This window comes from Sorex fumeus, unplaced genomic scaffold (assembly GCF_029834395.1).
Source record: "Sorex fumeus unplaced genomic scaffold, SorFum_2.1 ptg000086l, whole genome shotgun sequence".
NCBI lineage: Eukaryota > Metazoa > Chordata > Mammalia > Eulipotyphla > Soricidae > Sorex > Sorex fumeus.
Window position 1 is genome coordinate 10754197 of NW_026606143.1, and position 14067 is coordinate 10768263.

Below are 14067 nucleotides of genomic sequence, written 5' to 3' on the forward strand. Positions count from 1 at the left end.
ACTCCTATTGTACTTAGGCTGACATCTGAAGAGGGAAACAAAATACTTTCTCAAGATAAATACTTAGTGGACACGAAAGCTAGCCATTCCCAGTTAGCACAAAATCCAAATTCAAGCTGCCTCCTGGGGGTGCTACCCTCTGCTGTCATGGGTGCGGATAGGCCAAGGAATTTCTTTAAAAGGTTCTCAAACTTATATCATCACTTTGAGAGAAAAGAGGAACACAACTCAAACAAAATCAAATGGATACACGATGAGGAGCACACTAGTAACCAGACAGTCGTGTGTCACTTGTCCAGGAGGAGGCAGACAGCCGATCAGCATAAGGACCTGATCCTCAGAGGCCTTCTGGGTGGGAAGGTGGGTGATCAGCTCTGTTCCTGAATAACAGGGGTTCCTGATCTGGGTCTTGGGGAGAAGTTTTGGGGGCCTCTTCCTTTCATCCTGTCCCATCTGAGCCATCTCATTTCTGGAGCCTGTCCATCTTCTCCAGACCCTTGCTGGAGTCAAGGGCAGGTCTGGTCTTCTGGTAGGATTTGTCTCTAGACACCTGGGCCTCCTTGATGAGTTCTGGACCACCCACACGGTGGCACAGATGGCCTGGCTGATGAGGCTGATATGTAACCTGCAGTTCTGGATGTTAGTCTCCAAGGGGGGGTTGGAGGGAGGCCTGTTACTGTGGTCCTGATTGAGGAGGTCGATGAAATCCTTACACACTTGTTGGGTGGCCACAAACAATTCTCATTGCCATCTTGGTTTGCCCTCAAGAGGTGAGGACTGGTTAAATACTCTGCCATAGGCTTTTATGGCATATGGCTTTTATGCCATAGGCTTTTTTATGACTAGGGAATTCTACTTCGCAGACATATGCAAAGTCCTGGGCCAGACGAACAGCCACACCTTCTACCAGAGACATCATGAGTGTTACATGAGCTGCTCTCTGCCTCCCCGCCTGGAGATTCAACCTGATTTTGTCTAGCAGCTTCTCCAGCAGCGACCAGCTTCTGGTTTTAGATTTCACTCTTTGGAAAACACTTCCCCCAGATGTGGCATTTAAACATTCAGGTGGAAATAATCGGAGAATCGCGTCTGGACTTCAGCCACTGCACTTCCGGAGGCAGAGCAGAAAACTTCCCTGGGGTTCATCCCTGCTCCCCCCCTCAAAAAAAAGAAAAGAAAAGAAAAACCAGCTCCTTCTATCAAGGGAGACTCTAGGGATTCTTTGCCATGAAAACTGGACCTTTGCGAATAACAGTCTGATTGTGCAGGAATAGGTGCTGGTCCTCAACCTTCACCTTCTCCATCTGGTGTGCCCTGTCATAGAGACTCGGGTCCTTGGCCCGGCCCCACGGCGTCCAGGGCAAGTGCATGGGGCAGCAGCACTGTCAGAATGGCTGTAGGCGTTTCACTGTGGGCGCTCATGACCCCACTCTTGAGCGGTAAGGCCACAGGCCGGCAGGGCATGTGTGGTGCGTGGGCAGGCCTGCCCCATCCTGGGTCTGCCAGCCTGGCCAGGCCTGTTGCTTGCTGGCTGCAGGTGGGCACTGGCTTATGCAGGAAGTTCTTGGCCGCAGCCTAGGCCTTGCCCAACTGCCAGTAGGTCTGCTGCTGGTTGGGAGGCGGGTCGTAGGGAGTGACTGGTACTCACCCAAATGTGCAGTGTGCAACAGGGGGCAGCAAGGGGCTGGAGAGGTGCAGCCGGATTCAGTGCAGCAAACGAGTTCTTTTTGCGGCTCGTGTTGTGGTGGCCCCTTAGCTACTGGAAATTCGTGTGTCCAGAACTGCATCCCTCGGGAGTTTAGGATTTTAAGCACAGGAGTCAGGCAGGAAAAAGCCCGTGCCCGAACCGGTACCCCCTAAATAGCATTTTTGGGAAGGTGAAGTATGAATATTTTTCATAACCATTGCCTTCATCCCAAACTCTTTATACAAGTAGGAGTCACTGGAGCTTTTCTGAACTTCTGGTGGGGCATTACAGTTCTATCACAGCCTTGTCAGTGCATTGCTGGCGTCTTTGCTCTCAAGGATCTCTCTGCTTGGGTCTGGAGTTCTGCAATTCATTGTCTTCCATGGCTCCTGAGATGGGTCCTTTGTGTCAAAGGCCTCCATACATTTGGGCCTATTTAGGTTTCAGACATTGTTTTTCTCCAATGTGCTTTGCCACGTCTGTCCTCTCTTCCTGCCTGCACCAAGTGCTGGAGGGCAGCGCCCGCTGTGCTTCAATTTTCCAGCACATGCAACCTGTATTGCAGAATAGCCAGATATTAGGAATTCCATAAAAGCAAAATTCTTTTTCAACTCCGAATGGCATAATTTAATATTTTTCTAATTAAACATAAAAATGTTCTGTTTGTCATTACCTAGTTTTCTAAAACCCTTTTTCAAAAACCTGTTTCATCCTGAGCTAAAAGCAAAGAATGAATTAAATGTTTCTGTCCATGTCCCAAGCAGTGATTAGATTAGGCAATCTAATCAGTTGTACAGAACATTAGGTTCAAAATCTGTTGCCTCTGTGAAGCACGGTTGGTAGTTTACAATTTTTGTAATCAACAACAGTTCATGGTAGCAGTTACATTGGGTCTGAGTGCATCTTTTAATTTGTAACTTCTTCAAGTAGATCGTGTAATTATACTTTTCACTCTGTGTTCCCGATATATTACTTTCAAATAACAGAAATAGATGAAAGATGCATGGCGGGTGAATTTTCCAAGTAACCGTGAAGCCAACTTGACATTTGCTAAGACTAGAAATGTTCTGGTATTTGTTTCCGAGATTATACATCAGCTGCACAGGTGATTTTTAATGAAGCCTAAACTTCATCAATTTCATACAGACTTTTGCAATAATTCACTTAGAGGACCAAACACCACATCAAATTCTCTATATAAGTGCAAATTGCTGCACAACTCAAAATCCAAAATGAACAATCCAGGAATAAAAACCAACTAAATTGAAAAGAAATCAATTTCTTATTCAGAAACTAATTTAGGTTTGCCTCAGGTCACTAAAATTAAGCGGTTGTTCCCTCCATTACTGTTGTTAAAGTCCCCACACTTTCGCATGTTGTTTATCTTGCTAAAATAGCAGTAAATTGTTAAAGAAAAAATTCTATTTTTTCAACCCCAGATTCAAAATGAGAACAAACCACAACTTAATGATTTGTGCCTGAACCCTCTTATTTCATGCTTGCTATGAAAACTCCCAAATTTAGTGCTGCCAGATTTCTTCAGGCCTAAGTAAACTTTTCTCTAATTTGAGGGTTAATTTCCTGTATTGAGCTTCTCCCAGTGACAGACAAGCCTGCCTTGCAAAGCTATCACAGGTTTCCTGTACTAGGAGGATGAGGATTGGTGATATCAGGGTAGGAAAGAACTAATCTTATCTTCATTTGGCCTGCTTCTATTTTCTGGCTTGCTGTATCTGTTTTTCCAAAAGCAGGCACTTTTCCTCCCATTTTTAAGGTGCTCCCCTAAATTCCACTTATTCATTTGATAAGTCTGAGTTTCAATAGTATGTCAGCAATAGCCCTTCAAATACCCCTGCCAACTCACCCCGTCTACCGTATACACACAGTTTCGACTCACCACAGATAAAGTACATGGGAAGGGGAAAATGAATGTATGATCTGTGTCTGAATAGTCCACATTACCACACCCACAGGACCTCATCAGAAATCTGTACAGCTTTAGGTGGTAGTTGGTGCTGCCTCCAGACTTGAAAATTTCTGAGTTGAATTCTCTGAAAGAGCTGTTTGGGAAAATCATTTTACCAGCAAGATTTATCTTCTGGACTCTGGAGTCCATGAAGCAGCTGAATAGGTATGGATATCAAAATAAATAAGTGGTTTAAGCATAGTGAGAGGACTGCTCCTACTAAGATTTAGGCGATACAGCCTTATGGTTAACAATTTGGCTCTGGAAATGGATAACAAATACAGTTTAGTTTGATGCCTATAGAGTCAATTTTGCAGCCAATCTTAGGCGAATGTTATCTGTCCTCCTTTAGACTAAGCAAAATGGTATATGATTATGACAAAATATCACTTCTATTTCCCCTTGCCTATAAATTATATCTATATGTTTCCCTTGGGATTTCAAACTTAGGATTTTGGATTTTCAAAACACTTATCTATTCTTAGTGTACCAGTATTGTATATTCTCCTCTTCTATTGAATCCTTTTCTTTTCATTTTTACCTTTTTTACTAGTAAAAAACTTAATTTGGGCTTTTTGTTGTTGAATCACCATGTCACCTTGAGATGTGTGCTGAAAATGGGCAAACAACCAAACACGATGGTCTCTCAGTATCTGTATTGCAAAAGGAGAGAGAGGAATCCTTTTCTTTTAAATAATAACTAGCCCCTTATTTCCACATTCTATGGAAGGTGTCATTACACCATACACCAAATCTCATTGATAACTGTGATATTACATATGCTTCAGAATACTAAAATATTATATTATCTTTTATTATTTTGGGTTATAAATACTCTTTGGGTTGCTACATAGCAGGAAGAGCAAACATCTGGTAAGCATACCCTAATTCCTCCATCCTGCTCAGGGTAGGCATTGCTAATAAATCACAGCCCACTGAATTCAACTTCAGAATATTTCTCAACACAAAGTTCAGGAAACCTCTATCAAGATTTGCCATTCTTGGTGTATTAGGCTATGAATCCTGTTCTTAGGGGTTAATATCAAGAAAATTACTTTTGAGATAGGTTTGAGCTAGTTTTTAATTTGGAAGGGATGAAAAGAAAGAAAGCAAAGAGCAAATAAAAGCATTGCTCAAATAAAGCAATGTTTTTCCAAGGAGAATGCTTATTGGATTTAATTTCCATTCTAGCAGATGGATTCTAACGTTTAAACAGAATCTCTTGGGTTTAAAGAGACCTCTCGTGGGTCATTTAGTTCAATATCTCAGCACTGCCACAAGATAGATCTCATTATTTTTCTTAAATCCTGTCTTAAAAATGAATGGGTATCTAATGAGTCCTTAAATAGTGATTTTACTACCTTCTCTGGATGCATGTGCCATAACTTGTGAATTTTAATAGTGTCATAACTTCTTTATTTTAACACTACTAATTCTTCTCTAATATTTATTTAAAATTTACCCCTAGAATCACAAATCCATCACTATACCCACCTTTAACCTTTGAAATGAATCCAGTGGGCTCTTACAACTGGAAGTCACCAAATAAGAAACATGAGCCATAGGTGATATGGATGGACAAGTCTTCAGCTGTTTCTGACCAGTGTTCATTTTGAGATCTATGTCCATTCATTTAAAAAACTTGGAGTGTTTGAAAACCATTAATCTAGCATTTTGAATTAATACTACTGCTTTGAGTCTTATTTTTTTCTCATTTGCTTCTCCATTACTTTGTATGCAGCATCACTTCAGCCAAGAAAATAACCAGTGTTGGCATGAACATGGGGAAAAAGTTAACCTGATTCATTGCTGATGAAAATGTTGACTGGCCCAACCTTTTTGGAAAACAGTATAGATGTTCTCAGAAACATAGGAATCAAGTTTTCTTATGATCCAGCAATTCCACTTCTTGGCATCTACCCCAAGGTCCCAAAAACTCTATTCAGAAAAGCCATTTGTACTCCTCTGTTCATTGCAGCTACTCACAATAGCCTAAATCTGGAAAAAGCTCAAGTATCCAAGAACAGTTGACTGGACAAAGAAACTGCAGTAAATATACATAATGGTATACTACTTGACTTTGACTAAATTATGAAATTTTCACTGTGTAGATGGATGTGGAGTGCACCATGCTGAGTGCAGTTAGTCAGAAGGAGAGATATAGATACAGAATGACCTCCCTCACATGTGGGATATAAATAAACTTAGTAAGTAAGTAACACAAATGCTAAAAGACAAGTAGGAAGCTTACCATGGCAAGGGGATGAGGGATAGTAAATAGGACAGGGAGAGGGGACACTGGGACAATGATGGAGGGAAGCAGACACTCTGGTGGAAGGTATGGTGCTGCAATGTTTTATGCAGGAACCCTACCAGGAATAGTATTGTAAATCACAGTGTCTAAAATGAAATTAATTATAAAAATAATTTAACGTCTGTATAAAATAAAATATAGGTAATAAAATTGTCTCTTTGGCAACAACGCAAAAGAATTTCTATAGCACTCCTTCCTGTTACTCACTCCTTCCTGTTATTTCACTTACGTGAAATTCAGATAAATTCTTCTAGAGACTAATTTAGAATGTTGACATTAAAACATGATTATGTCTAGACTGTGCACACCCAGGTTTATTAATTAGGGTCTTTAACACCCATAGATTGAGTGGGAAGTTAATTTTTCTGGTATGATTTGAGCTGGTAGCTTCTATAATCAAAAATATCTTCCTTACTCAGTAGAACTGCTGGAAATTCAATCACTGGAAAGCGTTATTCTTGATTGAAACAGTCCAAGATTTTCTTTTTTAAAAATTGTGATAACCTAGATAGATTAACCCAGTGGACCAAAAATTCATTATGTGAAATAGATATTTTTTTCAAAGCCTAATTTCTTCCCAAATAGGTGATAGTTGAGTATAAGTAACATAATGAAATCCTTGGAAGAATTGATGCTAAAACCTAACAAAAGAGAAGAGTCAGAATGGAAAATTGCCAGGTGAAGGGCTAGAGAATACAGGAGCAAAGGCACTTAATTTGTATGTTGCTGACCCCAGCTGAATCCCCGCCTCTGGCAGGGGTCACTCCTGAGCACAGAGGTAGAAATTGCCCCTGAGCACCATCAGGCATGCACCCTCATCAAAGAAAAACACCATATGAAAATTTTGCCTGCTGCACCATGTGGCCCAATTGAAGTTAATTTTCACAGTCATTCAAGTAAGTTTCCTTAAAGCTAAATTCCAAATCAATATCCCTTCTCTTTGCCAAGTGTCCTTTATTTATCGTACCTTTGGCTCCCTAAGGCTTAAAGCTGATCATTATGTCATCTATTACAAGAGCCTAGAAGGCCTTTCTTGTTCTTTACTGTCCTTTCGATCTCAGCTTCACCTCAAGGCCAAGATTGTACACATGCTCTATAGGCTTTCAAAATCAACATGATATTGCTTTATTGTCTCCATCTATAGCAAAAATTTCCCACGGAAATGAAAATTATAAGGAAGCAAACTATGTTTTCCAGGTGCCCATGTTTGCCAGGAACTAGAATAAACTCATAAGATATCTCATATGTCACCTTAATATTCACAACCATCATATCACATCGGTATTATTACCCCTATTTTATAAAAGAAAATTGAAATCAGAAATATTTAACTTTCCAAAATTTGAGAAACAAGATAGAGAGCCCTTTATTATTTCTCTACCTATCATTCTCTTGGGAAATTAGCATAATCTTATACCAATATATTTTATGCATGAGGAAGTTCCTGTGTAATGGTATTTAATATTCTCTTTTACTTAAAAACCCTTGTGAAGTGTTTCAAAAGCAGAGGGGATTAAATACAATTAAGCTGAGGATTATAGACATTCAAAATAAAAACCCACAGGGATGACTATAGCCAGAACATGCCCTGTATGCTAAGATAGCTCTTATCCTTCTGGTGGCAGCTTTCTGCTAATAGGTTACAGGAGTGCCATATTGTTTCTCTACAGCCATTAGGGCCACTCAGAGCTTCATAAAGGAAATGAAAACTTCAAGCCAATTGCTTCTGGCCATGAGAACACTTCTCTACTTATCTCAGATTGTGTTACTAATATCATTTCTCACTTGTGCTATGTATATAAAGAGTAAAGTTATCCTTCGAAGGAACTATTTTTATAAAGACGTATTTCAGAATCATACCTCCTTACTTGTGGTGACCATGCATTAGTTTCTTAAGCAACAAATAAGACTTGAGACAAATGATGTTAGTCATAAGGCCACCATGTTTTCTTTCATAAGGCTTTGTAATGCAGAGGCAGTAAAATGAAAGTAAAAAACAAAATCTATTATTGCTAAAAAAAAAATCTGCCTGCATAATCTTCCTGCCCCTAGCCAGGAAAGTTAGGGAGAAAGTTTTGTGTTTTCTCGATAGCACAGCGGTAGGGCGTTTGCCTTGCACGCAGCCAACATGGCTGACCCGAGTTCGATTCCTCCGCCCCTCTCAGAGAGCCCGGCAAGCTACCGAGAGTATCTCGCCTGCACGGCAGAGCCTGGCAAGCTCCCCTAGACGTATTCGATATGCCAGACACAGTAACAACAAAAGTCTCCAATGGAGACGTTACTGGGCCCACTCGAGCAAATAATGAAGGTAATAGTTATAATGTGTTCAAATCTATGGTACTGATATTGATGTATGAAGTTACTGCACACCCCCACCACCACTGAAGTCATTGTTCCTTCCCTCCCCCTCCTTCCCCATTCTTGTTGATTAAAAATTATGGTTCTGAGGCATACTGTTACTGCCCACCCTTAGTACCAGTCATATACTTATAACCCTCCACCTCTGTTCCCATGTCACTTCTAGTCAACCTATTTTCCCCTCCGCCCTCCCTTCAAACTTGGGATTCTCAGGTCTGTATTCCATTGTACAAGGTTTCCTATTGATTAATATTGTCCAAACATACCCTTGATTTGTTTCTCTATATACCACAGATGAGTAAGATCATTCTTTATTTGTATTTCTACCTCTGGCTTATTAAGCTCAGCATGATATCCCCAAATTTCATCACAGTTGCCACCAACTTCATGACTTAATTTTTTTCTTGAGAGCCTTTATCATTTACTAATAATAATCCTTGTATTAGGTAAGCCTTTATTATTTATTTGGGGAGCCTGAAAAGTCTTACTCAGGTGTATGTGGGACATTCCTGGTGATACTCAGTCAACTGAATTGGTGGTTCAATGCTAGGGCCAAATGATGCAGAGCTGTTTGCACCCTGTAATGTCAGTGACCACCAGGGCTACCTTGGAAGTCCTAAGAAGCCTCTAGGGGTACACCAGATGCTGCTCAGGAAGCCTTGGTGTATTGAACCTGGTTTGGGTACAAGTAAGGCATTCACCCTAAACAACTGTGCTCTATCTCTTGCTGCCTAGGTTGGAGCAGCTTGAAAGATTCTAATTCCAATCCCTTGACCATTCATAAAAGTTAACCACCCAGTATTGGGAAGACTCTTCATATCATATCTACATGCTTGGAATGACCATGGGCAAGAAGAAACAAAACTTCCTAATCATCAATTCAGATATGTTTTTAAAGGAATTATTATAACACATAGTTTAGATTTAACATTGGGCCATTTTTGCCATCTTTCTTTTTCTTTGTTTCTTTGGTTTTGAGGCCACACCTTGCCACACCTTGCCACACCTTGCTGTGCTCAGTATCACTCCTGGAAGTGCTGGGGGACAATATGTGGGCTAGGGTCAGAACCAGTGTCGGCCATAAATAAGGCAATCACCTTACCCCTGGCATTATCTCTATTTTCATAAATAGAATCACTTCATTAGCTTTCCTTTTATTAGTATTTGTGTGATGTATCTTTTAAAAACTTTAACATAATTAATTATCTCTGAAATTGGTCTCCTATAGACAACTTATAACCAAGTCTTTTTCTTTCTTTCAGTGGGGGGTGCACAACCAGCAGTCTCAGGGCTAAGCCCTGTCTCTGTGCTTAGCAATCATTCCTGGCAGGGCTCGGGAGACCATATCTGTTGTCTGGGGATTAAGCCTGGGTTAACCACATGCAAGGCAAGAACCCAACCAACTGTACTATCACTCTGGCCCCTGAGTCTTATTTTATTTATTTATCTATTATTTATTTATTTATTTATTTATTTTGGCTTTTTGGGTCACACCCAGCAATGCACAGGGGTTACTACTATATTTTCACTCAGGAATTACTCCTGGCAGTGCTTGGGGGACCATATGGGATGCTGGGAATCAAACCCGGGTTGGCTGCATGCAAGCTAAATGCACTACCCGCTGTACTATTGCTCCAGCCCATGAGTTTTATTTTAAAACATTCATTCTGTCTTAGTGGTAGATGCCAAGGAGTGGAATTTCTAGGATATATTAGAGTTCTATTTCTTTTCTGAGAAATCTTCATTCTGTTTTCATAGAAGCTGACCCAGATGACATTCCCACCAACAGTAAAAGAGTTCCTTTAGCACTACGTCCCAACTAGCATTGATTGTTTCCTATAAGCAGATTATTTAAACTATAATGTTTCAATAAAAAATTTAAATCCATTCTATCTCATAAATTTATACTTATTATGATAACAGATGTTTTAATTTTTATTTTATTACTTGTTTGTGAATGGTCCTGTTTTTCTTATTTGCATTTTCTGTCTCCTTTTGGATAATTTAAACACATTTTAAGGGTTCATTTTGATTTTTGTATAGTGTTTTTATTATCTCATTTTATAGTATATTAGTGCTTATTCTCTATACACAATATATATCCTGAACTTTCCAGGCTGAAAATCAATATTTTACTCCTTCAAGTGGAAAAAATATTTCCACCATATAGGTCCCTTTATCACCCCCTTTGATACTTTAGCTGCTTTTACTGTATATTAAAAGTAAAGTAAAGTAAAGGCCCTCCCGTTGATCATCGATTTGCTCAAGCGGGCCCAGTAACGTCTCCATTGGAGACTTTGTTGTTACTGTGTCTGGCATATCGAATACTCTCGGTAGCTTGCCAGGCTCTCCGTATATTAAAAACAGAAAACATAATTTTGCCTTCAATTATCAGATGTAGCATAAGGAACTCCATAGAAAAGACTATTAACTGAAATATTTACCGTTTTGTTGCTTTTCTTTCATTTCTGATCCTCCAGATTTCTTTCTAGGAACATTTCCCTTGTTTCTGAAAAACTTCCTTTAGTAATTCTTTCAGAAAAGGGCTACCACAATGAATTGCTATTTCCTGTTCCACAAGTAAGGAACTTTGAAATCGCCAAACCATCCTAAGAACAAAAAGGTTTAACTGGCTGAAAACTCAATAGTTCTACTTGGATTCATAGGGAATGGAGGACATGGGAGAAAATGTTGCCCCTAAAAATGGAGAAGTTAGCAAATCAAGGGAGTTGAGCCTTATTAGAACAAAAATTTACAAGAACTCCTCTGGATAACAGTTCTGGGGCAGGGAAATCTAAATTGTATTTGACAGATTGCTGGAGGCTCAAGTGGAAAATCTTGAGTTATAAACTCCATATGCATACTGTGAGATTTACCACTAGCAACTCGACCAGGTTCCCCCAGTAAACGTCAAGGGAAAATATCTTCTACAATCTGGCTGGGAAAGGGGATATTTTGAAATACACCAAGCACTCTGTTCAACTTAACAAAGTCAACCCTCAAAGCGAACCAGTTAACTAGACCCTAATTTGCTGGAGTATTATCAGAGCCCATCTGTCCCTTGAATGAAAAATATTGAACTTCAATCTATTCTAACCATCCTGTCATCTTAAAGAAAGAGACAGAGAGAGAGAGAGAGACATACAGACAGAAAAAAATAAGAACAAAGTTGGCATTTCAGCACTAGAAGACTACTGATCATAGTACTTAGCATGTTTCCCATCCCCTGCACTTCACCACCACATTACTAACGCCTATTTATAGCAGTTTCTTTTACCCATGACATCATATTTGGCTATAAAGAAAAAATTTAAAGGTATGCATGCCAAGAACCAAAAATGACGATTTTGAGAAACAAAGCTAGCACGAAACCAGATATAATAGGGATTTTGAAATTATCAGCCTGGGAATATGAAATAATTTGAGCTGACAAAAATGCTCATGAATAAAGTTGACTGTAGAAAATAAATGTAAGAGATAAGATATTTTATGTAAGATGCATACTGTTAAACAATGCCTTGATGGGTCTATTACTAAACTAGACATTTCTAAGAGAAAAATATATCTAAACGAGAATATGTTAGTATCCTGAAAGCCGAAAAGCAGATATAAAATTGATTGAAAATAAAAACACCCAGAGGCCAGGCTGGACAGTGTTCAATCCTATAACTCAGTTTTTAAATATTTGATCTCTTGTTCAGGGTTCAGTCTACATAAGCATAGTTATGGAGTGAACCAAGGAATTCATAAATAATTGTATTTTTTTCCTAAACAAAACCTCCTTCAATTTACCATTGCTTTTCCTTCCCTGAGGCTTAAGCTTTTAATCTCAATAGAGATATTGAGTGGCAGTCATGTTCAGTCTATAGTCTACTTTCAGCATGCACCTCTCATCCTGGGCAGATCCTCCCAACACCCTTTACTTGGTGTTCCCTTCTCTATCTGAGATGCCTTTCCCCACAGCATGTGCGGCTGGCCTCCAAGCCATGGAGCAAACCTCCTGGTACTTATCTCAACTATTCTTGGGTGTTAGTCTCCTATTCTATTACTTTATATTCCACAGATGAGTGCAGTCTTTCTATGTCTGTCCCTCTCTTTCTGACTCATTTCACTTTACATGATACTTTCCATGTAGTTCCACTTATATGTAAATTTTATGACTTCATCTAACAGTTGTGTAGTTCTCCATTGTGTAGATGTACCAAAGTTTCTTTAACCAGTCATCTGTTCTCAGGCACTCAGGTTTTTTTTCCAGATTCTGGCTATTGTAAACAGTGCTGCAATGAACAAAGAAGTGCAGATGTCACTTCGACTATACTTTTTTGCACCTCTGGGATATATTCCCAGGAGTGGTATTGCTGGGTCAAATAGGAGCTCAATTTCTAATTTTTTGAGAAGCATCCACACTGTCTTCCAGAAGGGTTGAAGCAGTCTGCATTCCCACCAGCAGTGTAGGAGGTTCCCTTTCTCCCCACATCCATGCCAACACCAGTTGCTTTTGTTCTTTTGGATGTGTCCCAGTCTAGAAAATGGGGAGATGAAATGAACAGAAACTTTCTCAAGGAAGAAATACAAATGGCAAAAAAGCACATGAAAAAATGCTCTTCATCACTAATTATCAGGGAGATGCAGATCAAAACAACTATGAGATTCCACCTTATGCTATCCTTTTGTAATGTGACTCTCTGTGATATTTTCCTCCTGGGCATCTGTTCTTCTGACCTAAGCTTCAGCTTCCCTTACTTCCTAGCACCCTAAAAAAGCAGGGTCCCAAGGAGGGACTGGATGGAAGCAGGGCAAGCAGTAAGCTATGTGCTACCCTGGGCATCTAGGTGGGCCTGGCCAAAGTGCCTAATGATTAGCTATAAGTTAAGAGCTTGGTCATGGACAAATGCTGTCATGATCCAAAAAGTAATAACTAGATTTGGACCCTGCTAGGGTTAACTGTAACACTGTCCTCCCGTTGTTCATCAATTTGCTTGAGCAGGCCCAGTAACATCTCCATTTTGAGACTTGTTCTTACTGTGTTTGGCATATTGAATACTCTCGGTAGCTTGCTGGACTCTCCGAGAGGGGCAGAGGAATAGAACCCAGCTCGGCCGGGCTGGCTGCATGCAAGGCAAATGCCCTGCCGCTGTGCTATCACTCTGTTAGGAAAGATTAATCTGGCCTTGGCAATGTAGTCTGAGTCTGTGGCAAGATGTTCTGAGGAGAGCTGCCCTAGAAGCCTCAATGTATCTCTTACTGTGTCCATACAAAAATAACTAGTATTAAGATGTTGATTGAGTTTTAGGACTGAGGAAAGGAGAAAAACACCTTAAAAGAGAGGTATTTTGCTCCAGGCAGTCAGGGAGGGCTTGGGAATACCTCCTAGGTGGGTTTCCTTTGAACCTGGTGGCCCTCATGAAGGGCTTTCATATGTTGATTTTGCTGCTAGACTAGGTGCAGTTTCAGCCCAGAATGCTGGGGAGTTGGAGAGACAAGAGAGCTGGAGAGATGAGAGAGAAGCAGGGCAGCATGATGAAATGCTGAGAGACTAGCAAGGGGGACACAGAGAGAAGGATGTAGAAATTTGCAGGAGCAGGCAAATAGAGAGAGAGCCCAGGCTGTGAGATGGAGCACGGAAACATGAGCGGGAGAGACAGGAGAAAACAGGGATGAGGGGCAGTGTGAGGCTAGAATGGGGGCCTCAAAGGCTGGGACAGGCACGTAGGGAGAATGGAATAAACGGCAACTGATCAA

The 14067-nt window shown here is 40.3% G+C and overlaps 1 pseudogene; it reads right to left on the reverse strand.

Annotated features, from left to right (window-relative positions):
* Positions 1-463: 463 nt before the first annotated feature.
* Positions 464-14067, reverse strand: part of LOC130039239 (transcription factor AP-2 gamma-like) — a 43254-nt pseudogene continuing 29650 nt past the window's right edge.